Here is a 24,458-nt window from a genome sequence, read left to right as displayed (position 1 = left end):
TCACTTTTGCAAAGGATGTCACTCCTCTTTTCTTGCTTGGTACTCTCAATGAGTCATGGAATGTATTTTGCACTGCATTATGTGCCTCCACTGCTACCTTGAAATTATCTGATGTTGAGAGTGCTCTTCTACAGGAAGAGGTTAACCGTAAGAATTTGGATGCCTCTCGTGTGTCGCATGCTATGACAGTTAGAGGCAGGAATGATGGATATGGAAAGCATGGCAGTGGTAGTGGCAATGGCCGTGGACGGGATTCTCAAAAATCTCGGTCCAAGTCTCGTGGGAAGTCACATAGCAAATCCCGTGGCAGGAATGCAGATGTTACTTGTCACCATTGTGGGAAAAAGGGCCATATTAGGCCACAATGCCATGAACTGCGCAATGAAAGGCACAAAGATAAGGGGAAAGACAAAGTGTAGGATAAGTCTTCTGATCGCAACATAGTGCCTGCAAAGTCCAGTGTTAAAATTGAAGAGATCAATGTTATGCAGCCTGAGGATGTTGATGATGATGATTATATCCTTGCAGCTTCTTCTAGTGCTTTGCATATGACAGAGATACACTCTATGTATGCACAGTGTTGGCTCTTGACTCAGGTGCGTCCTTTCATGTGACACCTTACCGAGAGTGGTTTCATTCATACCGTACTGTTTCGGGTTCTGTGCGCTTAGGTGATGACAGCTCTCTTGATATTGTGGGCATTGGTAATGTTAGGCTGCAGTTTCCTTCTGGCAGCAGTTTTGTTATGTAGGATGTATGTCATGTACCTGCTTTGACATGCAGTCTCATGTCAGCTGGATAGCTTGATGATGGAGACTCTGCATGGAAGATCACTCGTGGCAGACTTGTGATTGTGAGAGGTGCCAAGACTGGCAGCCTCTATCCCTTGATTGTATCAGCTTCTTCCCTTGGTCATGTTTTGTCTGTGGGTTCTATTCCACATGTATCTCTTTGGCATGCCCGTTTAGGCCATATGTCTTTGAAGGGAATAAAAATGCTTTCTGGTTTGCAGTACGTACCGCCTCTTGATTATGCATGTTTTGATTCATGTGAGCATTGTCTTTATGGCAGGCAGACTAGGTCTACGCATAAAAAGTCTAGTAGGCCATGCATGAGTGAGCCCTTGGCATTGGTACATTCGGATGTCTGTGGGCCCATGCTTTGTCAGTCTATGGGTGGTGCCAAGTATTTTGTTACTTTCATAGATGATTTTTCACGAAAAGTTTGGGCTTATCCCATTAAGCTTAAATCCGATGTCTTGGCTGTGTTTCAGAGATGGCTTGCATTGGTTGAGAACTAGTCTGGGTATAGGCTAAAATGCCTAAGGACAAATAATGGGGGTGAGTATGTCTCACATGCTTTTGAGCAGTTATGTGATGAGAGGGGTATTAAGCATCAGTTGACCACCCCCTACATCCCCCCCCAAAGAATGGTTCGGCTGAGCGGATGAATAGAACCATCCAGGAGCGTGTATATAGTATGCTTAGCCACACAGGCCTACCACAGAGCTTTTGGACTGAGGCAGTTAGTATAGATGTGCATATCATAAACAGATCACCTTCTAGTGGCTTGGATTTCCAGGTTGCCGATGAGGTATGGACTGGAAAACCTCCCTCTTATGCGCATCTCCGTGTCTTTGGATATGAGACATTTTGCCATGTGCCCAGGGACAAGAGAAGTAAGCTGGATCCTAAGAGTGTCAAATGCATTTTCCTTGGTTATGGGGATGTAGGCGAGATGGGTTACTGTCTCTAGGATCCACAGGCATGGAAAGTCATCCGCAGTCATGATGTAGTCTTCCATGAAGACAAGATGCATAGGCAACCTGAGAGAGTTGTTGAGATCCGCAGGGTCATATTTCAAGAGGAGCTGAGAGTTCCCGCACAGCCAGTTGGACAGCCTACAGCTGCAGCAGATACTCATGGTCAGGGTGTTGGACAGGCAGCTGGGCAGGCAGCACAGCCTGCCGTGAGATGGTCTACTAGAGACAGACGTCCACCTGATAGATTTCAGCCCTTGATGATCATAAATTTGATGCCTTTATGCAGTCATAGGGCTACAACAGGAGTGCTATGGATCTATGTCTTTACACGAAGAAAGCCTGTGATGGTTCTTTATTGATTTTGGTCCTCTATGTGGATGATATGCTGATAGCAGGGAAAGATCATGATGAGCTAGATGCTCTTAAGGCTCAGCTCAAGAAGAGCTTTGAGATGAAAGATCTAGGACAGGCCGCTCACATACTTGGTATGCGCATTAGACATGACAGGCATCAAGGACTCCTCTACTTATCACGGAGGGAGTATATTCATAAAGTCCTTGAGCGCTTCCGCATGCAAGATGTAAAGCCTATTGGCTGTCCATTGCCTTCTTATGTGAAGGTATCACAGGCTGATTGTCCGTAGATAGATGAGCAGAGGTCGGAGATGACCAAGATTTCCTATGCATCCGCAGTGGGCAGTCTTATATATGCCATGATAGCCACTCGTCCAAATATTGCCTTTGTAGTTGGTGTTGTGGTACGCTATATGGCTACACCTGGCAAGAAGCATTGGGATGCCGTAAAGGGTATCATGAGGTACCTGAAGGGAACGACAGATATGTGCATATGCTATGGCAGCCAGGATACAAGAGTCGTGGGGTACACTGACTCTGATTATGCAGGACGTGCAGATAGTAGAAAGTCCACTTTCGGCTATGTATTCACATATGCTGGAGGTGCTGTTTCTTGGATGTCCAGGGTACAGAAATGCACGGCCCTTTCTACTACAGAGGCCGAGTATGTTGCAGCCACTGAGGCTTGCAAGGAGGCCATTTGGTTGGGTCGTTTGGTGGCTGACCTTGGTATTGATGCTATCCCTACACTACATTCGGATTTTATGAGTGCTATTCAGTTAGCCAAGAATCCGATCTTCCATGCGAAGACGAAATACATTGAGGTGAGGTATCACTTCATACGTGGGGTCATTGAGGACAAGTCTGTTGATCTTGTCAAGATCTTGACTGACCAGAATCCTGTAGATCTACTCATGAAAAGCCTCTTTACAGAGCGCTTTGCCTTCCTTAGGAGGTTGATGGGTGTGAGATGAGATGACGTCTTTCCTCATCCTGTTGTACATGTGTACATGTCGTACTGTCTTTTCCTTTTTCTTTTCACTCATCACTAGGGCAGATTCGCCTTTAAGTGGGAGGTTGTTGGGGGTAAAGGCGCCTCCGCCTAACCGCCCGTGTATTACTACATTGATAGTCACTGCCACTGCACACTACAGGTGGCGGGCGCCCGTCACCATCACTTTATTCTTTATTCTTTTACTGACTATTTGAATAAAGGAAGGCCCGGTCACATATTGTGATGGTTGGAGTTCCCATTTCTTGTCTCTCTCTTTCTTGCTCTTGCTCTCTCACCATAGCTCTCGAGTGCAAGCTTCGATCCTTCTCACCTTTCACCTAAGAGTGTTGGGATGCTAGACTTATTGTTCCTACAAAGTCAATAACACACTTCTCTAAGGTTTAATAAGTGATAATTGGTATGAGATCCATCCCATCCTTTGTATTTGCACTTCTCTACACTAGCACTGATGCTAGGAGGCATATTTCACGGTGGATTCCGTAAGGTTTTGCGGTGGATTCCGTAAAATTATATTTGTTGTCGGGGCTCATACACAAGGTGGATTCCTTGTGCAAAAAGTCGATGGGGATGCTTGTCCTTTTCAGGTGTCTTATTAATTTAATGTGCAAGTGGGTGATTTCATAGCAGGTGATTTCGTAAAATACATATTAAATTAATGGACATTTATGAGTTTAGAGTGCGCACTCGTAATAAATTAAGGTTAGGATTGGGTTCTAACCAATTTATTTATTTTGTAGCTGAAGACTGCTATGTATTCACTTTTGTCAGTTTAATTTTATTATTTTCTAACAATTATGAATGCTTCAGTTGATGTGTAGAGCAGGCAGCGGTGGCATTGGGAAGCACTGGGCGATAGTGTGTATTCAAGTTATTTAGAAGAAATTATCATTTTTGATGGGCGCACATCTTAGGCGTGACGCCAATATTTATTTTGACGCGCTTATTTATTGAAGTACCTAATATTTATTTATTATTTTGTATATGCATGGGCGCACGATTTAAATATTTGTTATTAGACATTGTATTTGGGCACAACCCGACTCTTTGGGTGTCCAATAGCTTTAATTCTTTAGTGGAAAAAAAGCAAACACAAAAGCTAAAGCGTACTAATTATAAATTGGGCTATTTTTTTGAGCTTGGGGATGAATAATATATCAAATACATGCTTTGTGGAGCGCTCACACAAGGCATGGGGGGAGATTGTACCCAATTAGTATTTTGCTTCATGTCATGCAAGTCTTCTTTCTTGTTTTTTGTGCAAAAGTAGAGTTCTTTTGTTCTTGGGGACCTTTCGGCGCTCGCTACGTGCGCATACAACATCCGATCTGTGCACCAGTGGTATCAGAGCGAAGCTGAGATCGAGGGCTTCCAATCACTTACCATCTCGCACGAAGGTGGAGCTCCTGGAACGATCGAGCTCTATAGTCAATTTCGTGGCAATCCGTCAATACCAGCGTGTTCCTGGCAATGAAGAACCCCCTGCTACATTGTTGGATTGCGAAGGACCGGCCTCTACAGGCGGAGGACTAGCAGACAAGCTTCTACATCAAGTCGCCTATTCAGAGATAAGAGAATAAGTTAGTTATCATTATTTAAGTTAGAGATAAGCTTTAAAAGCTTATAAGAGCTTAAAGCTCTTGGAATTTGACGTTTCGTGGCGAGCATATGTCGTGAAGGACAACGATGAAAAAAAACGGCCCCTCTTCTCACGACGACATCAAATGATTAGTTTTTTTTAAAAAAACTAAGAGCTTTAAAGTTTAAAGCTACTAAGGTTACCAATTCCTAAGTTTCAACCTCTCCCATAGTGGCTGTTCATACACAACTAGTCTCAAACGGATTTTCAGCCTTCTGACAAGCCCTTGTTCACACCTGTGGACTGACAGAGCCAAATTCCAACAAACAGATTGCTATACGCAGTCTGCACACACGAATTATCTTCTTGGAAGACGACCGTGATATCAAATTTCGCATCCGCAAAGAAGAAAAACTACAAAAAGCCATTTTAAAAAAAGAAAATAAGCCTTGTAAACTCGACTTTGAGCTACGCTCATCCCGATAACAAGATTTTGAGTGTGTGACATCTTTTGGAATTTTGCAGGATGTCCAATCAAACCATGGAAGATTTTATAGCTGAAAGTGATTTACCCGAACCAATGATGGAGCAAAAACTGGATTTGTTTATGATGCAGCTTCAAGAGGAATGAAGAGCACGTCAAACTTTGCAAGCTCAATTGGCCAATCTGCAACGATCTACCGCCGACCAAGATGGACCGCAATCTGAAGATCTTATAGGACGTATAATCAGTGCAACACTTGAAGCCCAATCTATTCGGAAAGAAACAAAGATAAGTAAAAGAAATTTCAAATTTTATACTTTCAATGGGTCACACGATGGAAAGACTGTACTTGCTTTTATCAGTCAATTTGATGATTATTTCCATGAAGAACAGTATGCTGAAAAAGACAAAATTAAGTGTGTCACTAATCATCTAGTGGACAGAGCATCCCTATGGTGGACTGTTGTCCGCAAAAGCATTGATTGTCCTACTACTTGGGAGACTTTCCAAAAGAAATTTTTTGTAGAATTTCCTTCCACCCCAATTCCACGAAAAAGCAATCAAATAATGGGATCTTCTGCAAACAGAGGGATCGTGAGCCTATTTCACAATATACCGAGCGTTTTTGGAATGCTTTATTGCAACTTCGAATGCTCGAAGATGTACGTGAGGCAACCCATAAATGCAAGTTTATGTCTGGCTTACTTGGACATTTTTATGCGGAGGTGAATATGTTCAAGCCAACGACTCTCGAAGATGCAATTTCCTTGGCCCATGACACTGAAGGCAAAATTCGAGGACGAGAGAAGCGACCACAACAATTTCAAACTAATAGTAACTTTGGTTCAAAACAATTCAATTCAAATTTTTGAAGATTCAATCAAAACCATTTCCTTCCATCTTCATTCCATAAATCTTGGATACAACCCCCTGCTTTCCATCAAACACAAATCCAAACCCTAAGCTATCTTTCCAGCCAAATCCCAACATTCCTAAACTTTCCACTATTACCAATAATGTATCTAAAGCCAAACCCATAGTTTGTTACAAATGTCATCAACCTGGACATCTAGCGGCAAATTGTCAAACCAAAAAGCCAACTGTTCACATCAACTATTTGGGAGCGACTGAAGATGAAGAACATGAAGAAATGTCATATTTCACAGAAGACGATGACGATATCGATACTACTTCGGTCAAGTATGCCAAATCCCCATTCTTTATTAACGATGAAATGTCTTGTGCATGGTAAAGAAAAGACAGTTTTACATGATGATGGGAGCACACACGACTTTATTTCTGCCAAATTGGTCAAAGAATTGAATTTACATACTGTTTCTACACATTATCGCATCAAGGCTACATTCTTAGGCACTAGATACAATGGGACACAAGAAGTGCATGACTTAGAAATTCAAATTGGTGATTATGTTGAACGTAGAAATTTCTTAGTGTTGTGCCTTTGCAATCTAGTGACATTATCTTAGGAATGCCTTGGCGTCATCAGTACAATCCCGATATAGATTATTCCACGCTTTTAATGAAGATTCATTCTAATGGGAAACAAATCACATTGCATGGTATGCACACTTTCGATAATTTTCCATTGCTTAGTCATACACAGGCTAAACGTGCATTACGAAAAGGTAGTAAGTCCTACTTAATATGGGTGAATGAAATTGAAGCTAAAGAAAATTAGATGCATCCTAGGCACACACAATTTCTTTCACAATTTCAAGATTGTTTTGCTGTTGACTTACCACCTGGGTTACCACCTATACGTCTCGAAGATCACAAAATAGACCTAATTCTTGGATCACAACCACCATGTAAAGCACCATATAGACATAACCAAATTGGACAGAAAGAAATTCAAGCTCAACTTGAAGAATTGTTAACTCGAGGACTCATTAGACCTAATAGTTCTCCATTTGGTGCACCTATCCTATTAGTGAAGAAGAAAAACAATACCTATAGGATGTGCATTGATTATCGTGCCTTAAATAAGATCACTGTTAAGAATAGATATCTGATTCCTAGGATAGATGATCTTATGGACAAACTACAAGGATCTGCAATATTTAACAAGATAGATCTTAAATCTGGATACCATCAAGTACGATTGGACACATCTAATATTATCAAAACTGCATTTAGAACACAATTTGGACACTATGAATTCCTTGTTATGCCTTTTGGTTTAACTAATACACCAGCCACATTTAGTCGTATGATGAATCACATATTTTTGAAGCATCATCATTGTGTCATTGTTTTCTTTGATGACATATTGGTTTTCAGTAAGAATGAGAATAAGCATTATGAACATTTATCTTTGGTTTTCAAATTATTGAAAGGGAATCAATTATATGCTAATCCTGAAAAGAGTGAATTTTTTCAAACACAAATTGAATACTTAGGATATATTGTTTCATCTGAAGGTATTAAAGTTGACCCTAAAAAGATAGAAACAATTTTGAAGTGGCCAATACCTAAAAATGTGTATGAATTACGTTCTTTCTTAGGTCTTGCTAGCTTTTACAGCAAATTTGTGAGAAATTTTTCATTGCTTGCATTACCTTTGACAAAATTATTAAAAAAAAGCATTGTGTATCATTGGTCTGACAATCAACAAAAGTCCTTTGATTTACTGAAACATGCTTTAACTCACGCTCATGTATTGCAATTACATGACTTCAATAGACCATTTTTCCTAGTAGTCACTGATGCTAGTGGATCTGGAATAGGAGTAATCCTTATGCAAGATTCTCATCCCATAGCCTACTCTAGCTGTAAACTTAAACCCTCTGAACTTAAGTATTCTACCTATGATAAGGAATTGCTAGCTGTGCTACAAGTTTTACGTCAATGGAAACACTATTTAATGGGATCTTAATTCATGATCAAAACTGACCAACAAAGCATTAAATATCTTCTTAGTCAACCACAAATATCTGACCGACACATAAAATGGACTGCTTTTATTCAAAGTTTTCATCCACTCATACAATACCAACCCGGAAAAGAGAATGTTGTTGCCGATGCTTTAAGTAGAAGACCAACTATCCATAATATATTTGTGATATCTTTTGACTCTCTTCTCCCTATGAAAGATACCTATGACCAAGACCCTAGTTTTCAAGCTGATTGGAATAAATTAGTTGCAAATAACTAGATTCCCATTGATTCATTGTCTTATACTGATGGATTTATGTTCTATGAAAAAATATTATGTGTAAGTGTTCCATTTCGATCATTTGTTTTGCATGAAATTCATTGTCCCCCATACCAAGGCCATAGAGGAATTATTTCTACTTTGCGTACACTGATTGAAGATTTTTATTGGCCACACATGGAATCTGATGTATCTAACTTTGTATCTGAATGTTTAATTTGCCAAAAAGTTAAACAACGCCATGGTAAACAATATGGTTTATTAATCCCCTTACCAATTCCAAAACGACCATGGGAACATATCTCAATGGATTTTATCACTGGTTTGCCTAACACTAAAGCTAATCATGACATGATTTGGACTATTGTCGATAGGTTAAGCAAACAAGCATATTTCATTCCATGCAAGAAAACGTTAACTGCATCTCAAGCTGCTCAATTGTTCTTGAAAACTGTTTTCACTAATCATGGTTTGCCAAAAGTTATTATTTTTTACTACGATTCTAGATTCTGCAATAATTTTTGGATTACTTTGTTTACTAATTTAGGAACAAAGATTGATTTTTCATATACATTTCATCCTGAAACAAATGGGCAAACAAAAGCTACTAACAGTACCATTTTAGATCTTTTGCATGCATACACAATTTCAAAACCACAAATATGGGATACACATTTACATTTACTTCAGTTTGCATACAATAACACACCACATACAACTACACAAAAAGCACCATTTGAAATTATTTATGGATATAGATTACTTACACCTGTTACATCATTGTCAAACAAAGTTAAAGCTGCTGATGATATTGCTAACATAAATGCTACTATTTTTCATGAAGTTAAAGATATGATTGCGAAAGGCCAGCAATCATATACAAAACAAGCCAACAAGTACTTCCATTAACAACCATACACCACTCTAAATCCATAAAAAATCAATCATTCAGTCCTCAAAAACAACAAAAATCAGTCAAAAATTCAGTCTTTTTCCACTCTCAACATATCCCCACACTTAGAAAGGAAGCGTCCTCGCGACCTAAGGAAAATAAGAATATAAGTTCACTAAAGAGCCCAATTTTATCTTTCGTAGGATCTTCAATAATCTCGCCAAACCATGACCCCAACTTATCACCTGTATCTCTAAAAAAAATAACTACTAAAGGAAAACTTCGTTATTCATAAACTCATCTGATAATCATTTAAAAGTCATAACAAATTTGTAAAGGATATAAGAGGTTCTTCTTCAGCTTTCCATCATAGGCTTTCCATCCATCACCAAAAAGAGATATATATCATTAAGAATCATCCAAAATACATTGCAAATGCATCAATGAAGGTGATCCCTTTTGAAGGCTTGGTGGTTTTGAAAACGATCCATGGAGAAGGACTCATCCACAAATATCTTTGGAGGATTTTGAAAGAATTGAAGGCAACATATTCTTTCTAGCAAAACAAGGTATTTGCTAGGTAGACATAGGGCATGAAAATATAGAACATCCAACTGTTAGGGATCAATGTTCACATTGACATTCATACAAAGCTTGGGAATGGCCTATTGATCATTATGGGAATGCCTATGCATACATGCTAGATATCAAGCAAAATGAGCTGTCAATCTCACTGAAGGATCTAGAGATTGTGAATATTGGTGAGCAAAATGAAGATAATTCTGATATGCTTGTCTAGCAGTAGTCTAGTCACCTGGAATTAATGACCAGTTAATCTGTGGTCCTGTGAGAGAATCAGTCGAGCTCCATCCTCTTCTTCTTGGAATCTGCTGATCAAATCCTTCGTACTCACTAACCAACTGAGGGGGTTGAGACATAGAAGTGGCAGGAGATGGAAGTGGAATAAGTAAAAGAGGATGAAGAGATGGGTAGGAAAAATCATAAAAGGAGGAATAGGCTAAAGGAGTGGCTGAAAATTTAAGTGAATCAGTTAGGAAAGGCATCAATTGATAAACAGGAAAAGTAGAAGGTATATGGATAGATGGTGAAGGGCATGGTGGAGAAGGGGAAAAAACTCGATCTTTGATAAAAGAACAATAGGTAAATATAGGAATTTGAGGAAAACCCTGATGTTGAAAAAGAAGAGATAAGATAGCTGCTGAATTGGTTTGATAAAGGGAAAGATAAGTATTATAGCGATGAGCCATTTGTTGATAGTACAATAGGCTAGGAACAGAGGGACCTAAAACAAATCGTCTCTGATAGGTATAAAAAAAGGATGAATCAAATGGATGGTTCTTGGAAAGATAAGCTAGGAGATCCACCCTAGGTTGGTTAGTGCTCTGCACATAAGTAGAAGCTATATTCTAACGTTGATTCAAGACCACAGAATCAATCATTGAATGCCATGAATTGTCAGGGAAAGTAGCCACTTTTGAAGAATAACATTGGAACATGTCATCTATCCTCAACTCCAAATAGTTGATATACAAAATAGCTTGCAAAACCACATCCCCCACATACCAGGCCAAATTTACATTATCTGAAATCAACAAATCACCTCGTAGATATATGTAAGACAGCAACATGGTATCCATCGTCACATAATCTTCAAAAACCATACGGACCACTTCTGTCAGCAAATTAGGAGATCAAGCCCCACTCTAACCATCCTTTGGAAGAGGAAGATCCATCGTTGAAAGCTTCATATAGAAGGCCAACTCCTACAACTGATAGTGGACAAAGAAAGAATGGTCCAGAGGAAGATACTCTTGAAAGTGCTCAAATGTAGACCATAACAAATCCATCCAGGACTGCAATCTTTCCACTTTATCTTGAAACAATGGACACAATGTGGCCTGTCTCTAGAGAACTGCCAAGTCCTGCTTAGAGATAGAAGGAATCATAGGAACATTGGGGCTTGGAGAAATGGACCATGACTGCGTCAGTTGGTCTTGCAACTGTTTAATCTGGAAAACTTGTGATTCCACTGTATTATGAGCAGTCTGTAAGGCTGACAGTTTTGCATCTAAAAGAGTGTGAAACTCTTGAGCTTCTTTGGACATCCTCTCTTTCTCCTTTGAGACTTTAGTGACCTCTGACTGAGCTTCTGTTAACTGAATATTCAAAGAAGATATTTCTTCTCTCTGGGTCTCAATCTGAATGTGGTGTGTGTGTTTTTCATCTGAATGGCACCTCATGCTCCTTCTCCTATCCAGTATGTCCCGTTGATCAATAGGGATTATTCTTCCCTACTGGCTTTTGAGCCTATAGCGAAAGTAGGACTTGCAACTTTTGTGGTTGCTTTATTCCCATTGATTCCGGATGATCCATCCCTGTGTGATGAGTTTCTTACATCATATAGTAAGAAGTCAGGCATAGTTCATGGTGCTTCCATGGTGTTGACACCCTGAGGGTTAGGGAAGGCTTTGTCTCTTCCCTACAAAGGAGAGCCCTTTGTTACAGCTAGACAATTATTCTCCAATGATGAGATTTTCAAGCTGTTACAGAAGCAGACGAAAGAGATTCTGGATGTCAAAAAAGTGATAAACACTTCAAGAGTATCTTTTTCCATGATTACTGATCCTCTTTGGAAGTTAGTCTGCCAGTTCCTCCAAGACAAGTTTATGCCTGCCAAAATACCATCTCATTATTTGTCCAAAGAGCTCTTCACAGCTTCCCGGATAGTGTTAAAAGGGGTGGCCATTGATTGGAGTACTTACCTGCTTACAAAGATGGACCAATATTTTGTCAAAGTAACCAGAGGAAATGTCACAAATGTCACTTATGGTTCCTACTTATATGCTTTCTTAACATACTCAGGCCTTAAGAAGGATGTGCTACCACCTCCTCCATTTGATCCAGCTCCTCTCCCTCCACCTTCAGAAGAGTCAGAACCTATTGACATAGAGGATCTTAATTCCCCTCCTCCATTGGTCATTCAGTGGAAGCGCTTGAAGCGTGTGGCAGATAAAACTCCCTCAGTTCTTCCTTCAGTCACAATTCTTGCTACATCTGGCAGTGACCTCCCTGCTTACCTCATATGCAACAATTTATTCAGGGCGTATAGAGAGGGTTCTTTGGAAATATCAGTCCCTTCACTGAACAGTTTAGTATCAGGAGATGCTATTCCATTCATTTGTAATGACATCCAGAGTTCGATTGAACTTTCAGTGACAGCTTGTGTTCAACAGTTGTATGCTTCTTTCTATGAAGAACTGATGCAGTCCAAAGACCATTTGCACAAGGCAACATCAGAGTTAGCCTCTACTAAAGATACTCTTGCAGATCTATTTAAGCAGATGGAGCAGCAGACCCAAATGATTGAGACCCAGAGAGAAGAAATATCTTCTTTGAATATTCAGTTAACAGAAGCTCAGTCAGAGGTCACTAAATTCTCAAAGGAGAAAGAGAGGATGTCCAAAGAAGCTCAAGAAATTCAGACTCTTTTAGATGAAAAATTGTCAGCCTTACAGACTGCTCATAATACAGTGGAATCACAAGCTTCCCAGATTAAGAAATTGCAAGACCAACTAACGCAGTCACGGTCCATTCCTCCAAGCCCCAATGTTCCTATGATTCCTTCTATCTCTAAGCAGGACTTGGCAGTTCTCCAGAGACAAGCCACATTGTATCCATTGTTTCAAGATAAAGTGGAAAGATTGCAGTCTCGGATGGATTTGTTATGGTCTACATTTAAGCACTTTCAGGAGTATGCTCCTCCGGACCATTCTTTCTTTGTCCACTATCAGTTGCAGAAGTTGGCCTTCTATATGAAGCTTTCAACGATGGATCTTCCTCTTTCAGAGGATGGTTGGAGTGGGGCTTGGTCTCCTAATTTGCTGACAAAAGTGGTCCTTATGGTTTTTGAAGATTCTGTGACAACGGATACCATGTTGCTGTCTTACATGTATCTACGAGGTGATTTGTTGATTTCAAATGATGTAAATTTGGCCTGGTATGTGGGGGATGTGGTTTTGCAAGCTGTTTTGTATGTGAACTATTTGGAGTTGAGGATAGATGACATGTTCTAATGTTATTCTTCAAAAGTAGCTACTTGCCCTGATAATTCATGGCATTCAATGATTGATTATGTGGTCTTGAATCAACGTCAGAATACAGCTTCTACTTATATGCAGAGCACTAACTAACTGAGGGTGGATCTCCTAGCTTATCTTTCCAAGAACCATCCATTTGATTCATCCTTTTTTTATGCCTACCAGAGACAATCTGTTTTAGGTCCCTCTGTTCCTAGCCTATTGTACTATCAACAAATGGCTCATCACTATGATACTTATCTTTCCCTTTATCAAACCAATTCAGTAGCTATCTTACCTCTTCTTTTCCAACCTCAGGGTTTTCCTCAAATTCCTATATTTACCTATTGAGTTTTTTCCCCTTCTCCACCATGCCCTTCACCATCTATCCATATACCTTCTACTTTTCCTGTTGATCAATTGACACCTTTCCTAACTGATCCACTTAAATTTTCAGCCACTCCTTTAGCCTATTCCTCCTTTTATGATTTTTGCTACCCATCTCTTCATCCTCTTTTACTTATTCCACTTCCATCTCCTACCACTTCTATGTCTCAACCCCCTTAGTTGGTTAGTGAGTATGAAGGATTTGATCAGCAGATTCTAAGAAGAAGAGGATGGAGCTCAACTGATTCTCTCACAGGACCACAGATTAACTGGCCATTAATTCCAAGGGACTAGACTACTGCTAGTCAAGCATACCAGAATTACCTTCATTTTGCTCACCAATATTCACAATCTCTAGATCCTTCAGTGAGATTGACAGCTCATTTTTCTTGGTATCTAGCATATATGCATAGGCATTCCCATAATGATCAAAAGGCCATTCCAAAGTTTTGTATGAATGTCAATGTAAACATTGATCCCCAACAGTTGGATGTCCTATATTTTCATGCCCTATGTCTACCTAGCAGATACCTTGTTTTGCTAGAAAGGATGTGCTGCTTTCAGTTCTTTCAAAATCCTCCAAAGACATTTGTGGATGATTCCTTCTCCATGGATCGTTTTCGAAACCACTAAGCCTTCAAAAGGGATCACCTTCATTGATACCTTTGCAATGTATTTTGGATGATCTTAATGATATATATCTCTTTTTGGAGGTGTCATTCAGATGGTTGTGTTAGTGTTTGTGTGTGTTGTAATAATCATATGTGATGAGTTCGTGCTCGTTGAATAATTTGTTCGAGAGCTCTTTTCAAACTATTGCTGATGGATGGAAAGCCTATGATGGAAAGCTGAAGAAGAACCTCTTATATCCTTTACAAATTTGTAATGATTTTTAAATGATTATCAAAAAATTACAGCAACCCTCCCACAAACATAATCAACCACAAAACCAGGGACAAAGCACACGAAATCTATGTGTATGGCTCTGCCATTAATCTCAAAACTGAAAAGAAACCATAAATATTCCACTTAATAATAAACAAATTTGTCATCTTCATCCATAGCTTCAACCACCAAAAAGGAGAATATGCAATTGGACAAGAGAGGGAAGGGAAAGAGGCACATAACCACTCATGCACTCCACCCCACCTCTTCCCCAAAAAGCACACCCCTTCGTATTGTATTATTTCTTTGAAACTTTGATACATTTGATATTATAAGACCTTTGGTCTACCCTTCACAAATGCATGCACATAACACTTTTGTGTATATCATTTATTTATGATGGTGGATATGGATGTGGCCCCCTCATATCTCTATCTCTTTTTAGTGATTTTGTAACAATGTAGTATTATTCTCTTGACAAAAAATAAAAATATGATACATGCTTGGATTCTTTTGTGCCTTGTTTTTATGCTTCTTTTGAGTGTCATCATATTCCTCCCACACTGAAATGTGAAGCGTCCTCTCGAAAGAAGAACCACTGTCTAACATAAACAACTTCCAAAATTGTTAGTAATACAACTTTGATCAAAAGGATGAGGCCTAGCCATGGTAGGGTATGGGACTCCAAATCCATGACCACCAGATATGTCAGTCAATAGTCTCTTCCTACTAGGGTTGTTTTGACGTATGGGAGGATGCCCAACAGTTTAATTCTGCTTTGGTCTGCCAATCTAATAAGCCAATGTGTAGGTTGAATTCCTTGCAACCCTAAGTCCTTCATTGTCACATCCGTCATTATGTTTACTGATGAGCCTCCATCAATCAATGCATCTGAAATAAAGCATCCTTCTATCCATACACTAATCTCTAGGGTTCCAGGATCTAGGAAGGCATTAGCCACATCTACTTCCTTTACAAGCTCCGAGGCCTTATTGATCTTGGTCGCTATTGAAGGAGTGATCCTTAATCCACGTCTTCTTGTCAAGATGCTTTTGAATTTCTTTCGGCAGCTGGGAGACAGCATAAGTAACTATCAGAATGTTAGGTTTGGTTTAAAAGTGTCTAGGTCTTTGACCAAGTCATAATCTTTGATAGGATCCACATGCTTCTTCAGCCTGTTGGGGAATGGGGCTACATCCATATTCATCTTTCCTTTTTCTTCTAACAATGGTAGTATCGGCACTTCCTCTGTTTCTGAAAGTGCTTCTACATTGTCTATCTCCTGGACCTCTGGTCATGTCTCTAGGACTATCTCTGTAATTCTCTGTAGCACTACATTGCTCTGTACTACACTGTTCTGTTCTATTCTGTACTGCCATGTCCCTCTGTTGGCAGGTTGAACTTCATAATCTTGGCAGGAGAGTTGTTCTCTTCTTGCACAACTAGTCCCTTCTTCTTGGCGCGCATGACATCGGCAACTTCCAACTCTACCAAATTGGAGGCAGGCTCTTGTGCCTTCTGTTGGCTATGTCAAGATTGTGGGAGAGAAGGAAGGAGTCTCACTTGAAGCTTTCTTGCTTGCACAATGGGGGAATACACACAAGGGTGGAGGCTGAAAACAGTTTTCCTCTTCTTAGTTGTGTAAGCCAAAAGAACTCTAGTACAAAGAAATAGAAGAACCCTATGTATGGGTCTCAAACCAAACTCAACTAACTAAGGTGGCATACTAACTGAGCCACGAACTAGAGTAGATAAGGATAGCTATCATGTAGCTATTATTCATGGGCGGTGTACCAACCGCGTCTGCAACTGACAAGTCGGTGACATAAATACACAACGGTCACCCTGGCGTATCACGAGTGGAGCTCGATATCTCAACACTCCCCCTCGAGCTCAATCCCAATTCCTGCACACCAAGCAGGTCTCTGAACTTGCGCAGCTTCTCTGCGCCCAATGCCTTCGTGAATATGTCAGCTACCTGATCCTCTGTGCTGACATAAACTAGATCAATAAGACCTAGTAAAACCCTCTCTCGCACATAGTGATAATGCACCTCAATGTGCTTTGTTCTAGTATGATAGACTGGGTTATTTGCCAAGTGTATACTACTCATGTTGTCACAATAAATGACAACTGGCCCATCTGTAGACTGATGCATATCATAAAGTAGCTTATGCAACCAAGCTACCTCACATGCAGCCATTGCTGCACCCCTGTACTCAGCCTCTGTGCTCGACAAGGCAACTGTAGGCTGTTTCTTGCTGCTCCAAGTGACTGCAGCACTCCCAAAAGAGAACACATATCCACTAGTAGATCGTCTATCAGAAATACTACCAGCCCAATCAGCATCAGTGTATCCATGCAACTGTATCTGAACCCCAGTCTTATAAAATAGTCCATACTGCAATGTGGACTTCACATACCTGAGTATGCGTCTAGCCGCATCCAAATGTGGTTTCCTTGGAGCCTGCATAAACTGACTTACCAATCCAACAGCATAGCTCAAATCTGGCCTGGTAATAGTCATATAAATCAAACTTCCTACTATGCGTCTGTACATAGTAGGGTCTTCTAGAAGCTCACCTGCATCTGTGCTCAGCTTCACATTCTGCTCCAAAGGAACTGAAATAGGCTTACAGCCTGTCATCCCATATTTGGACAGCATGTCCAATCCATACTGCCTCTGCAAGAGCTGTATCCCACTTGGTGATCTAATCACCTCAATGCCCAAGAAATAATGCAACTCTCCCAAATCCTTCATCTCAAACTTCTGCTTCAATAGCATTTTCACATGAAGGATATATTCATCACTGTCACCTGTCATAATCAAATCATCAACATAAATGACAAGTAGCATAATACCTTTCTCTGTTTTTCTCACATAAAGTGAGAAATCTGCCTTGGAAATCTGAAAGCCAATAGTGACAAGATACTGTCCTATCTTGTCAGACCATGCTCTAGGTGCTTGCTTCAAGCCATACAAGGCTTTCTTCAACCTGCAAACAAACTCAGGATGAACAGCATGCACATAACCTGGTGGCTGCTCCATATAGACCTCTTCTTGCAAATCACCATGCAAGAAGGCATTCTTTACATCCATCTGATGTAAAGACCATCCCTTTGATGCAGCCATAGCAATGACTGCTCTTACGGTTTCCATCCTTGCAATCGGATTGAATGTTTCTTCATAGTCAATGCCATATGTTTGTGCATACCCCTTGACTACTAATCTTGCCTTGTATCTGTTCACAGAATCATCTGCATTGTGCTTCACCTTATAAACCCACTTACAGCCAATTGCATTTTTACCTTTAGGCAAAGGTACCAATTCCCATGTAGCATTTGCTTCCAAGGCATCCATTTCTTCATCCATGGCTTTCTCCCATTTTTCTTTTCCCATGGCTTCCTCAAAAGAAGTGGGTTCTGGTTCCTGTATCACTTTAACCATATATGCATAGTGAATGGCTGTAAATCCATCATATTTCAGCCTATCCACAGGATACCTAGCTCTCGTAGACCTGCGCAAAGTAGGTTCACTCCCAGGTGCTCTCAAAACATCCCTGGTCTTCCTTACTGCAGGTGTAACAATAGAAGGAATACCCAACTCATCATCAATGCTCTGTTCTGAACCACTGGATTCACCATCCACATAAGAGTGACCTGCATTCACATCAAACATGGGCTGATCAACCTTCTCTTTTCCTTTTCGTGATACTTGCATACCACTATCTGCATTGCTTTGAGAAGATTCTCCTGATCTCAATCTGCCTGTCCATGGCGAAGAATGTGAACCACTGCTAGAGGACGCTCCAGGTCCACTAATATTTTGTGACTGCTGCTGTGAATTCTGTGCAGCATTACCATTTTGTGCATCTACATCATCAATCACATTTACTGGTTTATACCAGCTACTCATCTCATCAAAAACAACATCTCTGCTCACTGTAAACTTACGAGTAGAAGGGTTATAGCATCTATACCCTTTTTGCTGCAGAGAGTAACCAATAAAGATGCACTTCTCAGCTTTTGGATCCAACTTGGATCTCAACTCATCTGGCACATGTACATAGGCAATGCAACCAAAAATTTTCAAATGAGAAATATCTGGTTTCCTACCAGTATACCTCTCCTCTGGAGTCATTCCATGTATTGCTGCAGTGGGAGTCCTGTTCATTATGTAGACTGCTGTAGCAACTGCTTCAGCCCAATAAAAATCTGGCAAGTCTTTTTCATTGAGCATGGCACGAGATACCTCTCCAATATGCCTGTTTTTCCTTTCTGCAATTCCATTTTGTTGTGGGGTATGACTGCATGAATATTGCTGCTTTATGCCATGCTCCTGCAGGAACCTTGCAAACTCATTTGAGAGGTACTCTCCCCCTCCATCTGACCTTAGGCATTTTATCTGCAGGCCTGTTTCTTTTTCAACCATAGCTTTAAGAGTTTTGAAATGCCCAAAAACTTCACTTTTCTTTTTCATAAAATACACCCAAACTTTTCTGCTATAGTCATCAATAAAAGTGACAAAATAATGACAGCCTCTAAGAGATGTAGCTTTAGTAGTCCACACATCAGAGTGGATTAATTCCAATGGCTTCTCACTCTCTTGAACATGTCTAGGAAATGGTTTCCTTGCCTGTTTTCCAAACTGACAGGCTTCACATACCTTATGCATTTCTGCAACCTTGAATTTGGGCAATCCTGCAACAATGTTTTGGGCCTGCATTGATTTAAGTCGCTGTACATTAACATGACCAATGCGTTTATGCCAGATATCAATATCTGCAACTACACCGGTCCCGTGTGCAAACATTGCTGCACTCAATTCAGACATGTCTGCATCCAATGTAAACATTCTGCCCTTCTTATTTCCTTTTGCTATCAAGCGACCTTTATTTTTCATATCCTCAACAAAGCATCCATGAGGATTAAATCTGACCTGCAAGCCCTGCTCAACCATTTGACCAACAGAAACCAGATTCTTGGTGATATTCGGGACATGAAATACATCGGACAGGTATTTCTTTTTCCCATCCTGCATAGACAAAGGAATTTTTCCAATCTGCACAATAGGATGTGCAGTACCATCACCAGTCTCCACAAATCCTGGTTTTTCCATTTTCCTTGCATCCTCCATCCATTCTGCATGACCTGTCATGTGGTTTGATGCACCTGAGTCAACATACCACACATCGTTGCTTTCTTCTGTACTTCTCACAGAATTATTCATGTGCTGCACCATGAACAAATGCTCATTTCTGTCATCACCCTGTCTACTAGAGGATGCATAATTCCCTTGTTGCAGTTTTCCATTCATGATGTCATTTTGCTTTTTATAGCAGTCTTTAGCCATATGACCCATTTTACCACAGTAGTAGCATTCAACACTACTGTTTGCATTTTGGCCTCTTTGCCATCCACCACGACCTCTTTGGCTCCCCCTGCCTCTAGAGTTACCACGTCCTCCTCCATAGGATTGGTTTTCTTGAGTTTGCTGCATATTCTGATTTCTACCACGGCCTCCAAATCGGCCTCCTCTACCTCTGCCTCTACCTCTTCCAGCATTTGAGTAGAAGACAGCTTCCTTTGAAGTTCCTCCTGAAGAAGATGCACCACCATTTCTCTGCTCCTCAGAAATTAGAAGAGCAATCAACTCCTCAAAGTCAGGAAATCTTTCACGAACTGAAATGGATGTCCGAAACTGTGCATAATCCTTTCCTAGACCATTCAAGGTCACAGAAACTAAATCATCATCTTCCACTGGCGACCCAATGGAAGCAAGTGCATCTGCAATCTTCTTCACCTTCATGTGGTAGTCATTGATGCTCATATTTTCTCTCTGCACATTATGCAACTCTTGCTTGAGCTGCATTTTCCTGGCTTGCGTTTTTGTGCTATACATTTTTGACAAAGTATCCCATGCCTCCTTTGGCGTACTTGCATCTTGAATATGCACAATCATAGAGTCTGAAATGCTGATAGACAGCCAGTACATAACTTTCCTGGCTCTCTCATGCCATGCTTTAAATGCCTGCATTTGCTGTTGATTGGGAACATCAGGAAGAACTGGTTCTTCTTCATTTCATGCAACAAATTCCCAATATCCTTTTCCCATAAGGAAATTCGTCATTCTAAACTTCCATGCTTGGAAGTTGTTTTTGTCAAGCTTTTCAGTGACAATCTGTGAAAGAGAATTAGATGCCATTACAGAACACTGCAAAAAATTCTGTCACTGCAAAAAACACAGCTTCACCCTCACAAGGGAAAATCTGCAAAACTGGCGAAAGTGGTATTTGACCACACAGTCACTTCCTAGTGACGATTTTGCATCAACAGGCAACAGGGATAATTCTGTAACTCCCAATGTCTCTGCGCACAAGCATACGATGCAATTTCTACAGTAACTTTTCACCAACCTGTAGAACAGTGGCTACACAGCATAAAACTGGGCCTTTCCTGAGTGCGTGCAGAAAACTTCCGCCTCCAAAACAGGCCCCGAAATGGCCTCAAATAAAAAAAACAAGGTCGCCAAGGGCTAAAGCCCTTACCCGCAGCATATACTGCCCTCTTGCTTCACCGCGAAGGGCGTCTCAACTTGAGACAATGCACTCCTGCACTTTCCGGCTGTGCTACCTGCAGAGATCTGCTCCCAAAACAGAAAATGAAAGCAACACTGCTCCTCTTACCAGAACACCGCGAGCTTGGCTTGCTTTCTTGAGCTCCTTACCACGAACAAGGCTCTGATACCATGTCAAGATTGTGGGAGAGAAGGAAGGAGTCTCACTTGAAGCTTTCTTGATTGCACAATGGGGGAATACACACAAGGGTGGAGGCTGAAAACAGTTTTCCTCTTCTTAGTTGTGTAAGCCAAAAGAACTCTAGTACAAAGAAATAGAAGAACCCTATGTATGGGTCTCAAACCAAACTCAACTAACTAAGGTGGCATACTAACGGAGCCACGAACTGCGGTAGATAAGGATAGCTATCATGTAGCTATTATTCATGGGCGGTGTACCAACCGCGTCTGCAACTGACAAGTCGGTGACATAAATACACAACGGTCACCCTGGCGTATCACGAGTGGAGCTCGATATCTCAACAGGCTATTAGTGCCATTGGCCTTTACAGGGGCTGGGCTTGGACAGTCCTTTGCAGTGTGGCCTTCACCTTTGCATCGATTGCATAAGGGCTTGTAATCCACATATCGTCTAGGGTTTGGACAATTTGGGGAGATATGACCATTTTCTCCACACCTGTAATATTCCACCTCTGGTCTCTGACCACCGCCAGACTATCGTCCTCTGTAACTTTGAGAGGGAAACCTCCTTGGACCAAAATTAGGACCAAACTCCCTAGGCTTTGGTCCAATATCCTGTGTTGTCATTTTGGATTCTAGCAAGTTGAATCTTGCATTTTCATCCTTCTGTCTTCGTTGATGCATCTCTTTTAGAGAGCAAATATCCTCTGTATGGCTCTTCCGCAAACAGTAGGAACAGAAGGCTCCAGGAATGGTTGGTTTTCGGGTACATTCAGTGGCTAAATGTCCCGCTTCATGACACTTTCCGCACCATGTAATAGAGCATATCACATCTCTTCCAGCTCCCACAGGAGTGGATATATTGGCGGTATTCACCTTAGCTGCTCTGTAATCACATCCATAAGCTCTTTCTTGATACTTGCAAATGAGTTGGATAAGTAGTCCTTCAGATTTTCACCTCTTGAAGTACTTGTAGTGGGATTTTGGGAAGCTTCTATAATTACTGCATACACTGGTTGGGTCGATCCAAAAGGTCCTCTGTTCTAGTTCTGATTCAGAGCTCCTGTTGAGACTTGGGGTTGTTGATTCCAGTTGGTAGGGTTCCATTGTTGTTGAGTCACCATTGGAGGAACTGTTTGAGGCCACTGTTGTTGTGGTTGAACCATCATTTGAGGCACTGTCATCTGTGGTGACCATAGTGGATTAGGTGCATTATACTGCGGCACTGTTTGTATCTGGGGATAGGGGTAGGGAACTGTCCCTGGGATTACATTTGGTGGGTATACCATTCCTGGCATAGGAGGAGGTAAGACTCCTCTTCCTAGAGTCATTGACAGCCTTGCTTCAACTTCATCATACAATCTTGCACCTTCAACTCCAGCTTGCAGATTGATTGGTCTTCTCAATTCCATGAACTTGCGAACTTCTGGTTGTAGGCCTCTGAGAAAACTCATTTTTGGATACCTTTATCCAAATGATGGTTAGTCCATCTCTTCAGGATGGATTCCATTCGCAAGACATAAGCTTCTACTCTTTCTCCAGAGGACTGACTTAGGTTCATGAACTGCTCTCACATCCGCTCTTCAAAATCTTCATGCCTGAATTTAGTGAGGAAGGCCAACTTCAGGTCGTCCCATGTGCCAAAAGTTCCTACTGCTTATCTCTCATACCACTGAAACGCGGTGCCCTTGAAAGTGGCGGGGAATATTGCTAACCAATGCTCAGGGGTTCTAGCATTTTTAGCCACACATGCTACTATGAACTCTGCTACATGAAGATCAGGGTCTTCATTGTACTCTCCCTTAAAAACTGGCAATGGGACTACATTTGCTGGCCTGTCACATCAATATTTTCATGACAAATCTGACTAGGAAGGGGACCTTGAGTTGCCATGGGGACTTCTATAAAGAGTGCTTTTAGGGTGTCAAAGGAGGCTTCTTCTCTGCGAGCTCATTCTCAGCTTTGATTTTTTCCTTCTCTCTTCTCGCGTACCTCTGGATTCATTCTAACGCTTGCCTCTTGATTGCGTCATTCATCAGGGCTTGGCTCCAACCAGTTGTTCAGTACTCAACAGGATAGTATCAAAGAGGGACTTCAGTCTCTGGGGGATTCTCTAGCCAACATCTCTTCTACTTCCTTCTTTTCAACATCTCTAAATTCAGCTTTCAAACCACTACAGAGGGGGAGATATTCCATTCTAAAAGTATCAAAACTCATCCTTCTTAGGATTGTTGTTGTGCCATCATAATAATGCCAGCTTCTGAGGCTTTCAACATTGTATGTGGTGAAAATCACTCTATCTATCAACTTCCAGTGGGTTGCTAATTGGACAAATAGAAGATTGTCAGTGCACCAAGCATCCCACATATCTTGCTGTTAAGCATCCACAAACAAATTCCAACTCTTTTCCTTCTTGTTTTCGTGAACCTCCACAGACCACAACTCCTGAAGCTTCTTCATAATCTCCCACTTGATGATTTCTGGAAACTTCTCAATGAATATCAAATTTTCCATGGATGGTCATTCTCTTTGCTTCTGCTCTTTAGTTTGTTCCCAAACAGTTTGCCACCAAGATGCAAGTTTCTACTGCTTCAACAGGAAGAGGAAACAGTCCACCACATAGAGCATGCATCATGATGGTAATATGTTTCCGTCATTGTGGGATGAACTTCTTGTGAAAAGTGGACTTGATGATAAGAATCTCTAACTCTTCAGTGGAAGAAGGAACTTTGCAAGCATCCATTGAATTTTTCTCTTCTTGGCAATGCCATTTCCTTCATTTTCAGCCTTTTCTAATGCTTGTTGATGGTAAGTTTCCCCGGCTACGCACAAAAAACATGGAGCCCCAAGAGAGACACCAAGGAAAAGGGGATTCTATTGCAAGAAAATCTATCTTGTAACATCAACAAGCTTTCATTTCATTCTTTTGATGACCAAAACAAAGAAAACAACAAATCTTCACGCAGCATCATAGTAGATATCTCCCACGGATTTGATAGAATCAACCATAATCTTCAACTTCTTCATAGAATCCTTCAATAGAACAATGAACACAAAAGAATACACCATTTTTGA

Source organism: Lygodium microphyllum, chromosome 10 (assembly GCF_053477565.2).
Source record: "Lygodium microphyllum isolate KBCC chromosome 10, Lygodium_microphyllum_v1.1.10, whole genome shotgun sequence".
Classification (NCBI taxonomy): Eukaryota; Viridiplantae; Streptophyta; class Polypodiopsida; order Schizaeales; family Lygodiaceae; genus Lygodium; species Lygodium microphyllum.
Note: the sequence above shows the minus strand (reverse complement) of the source record.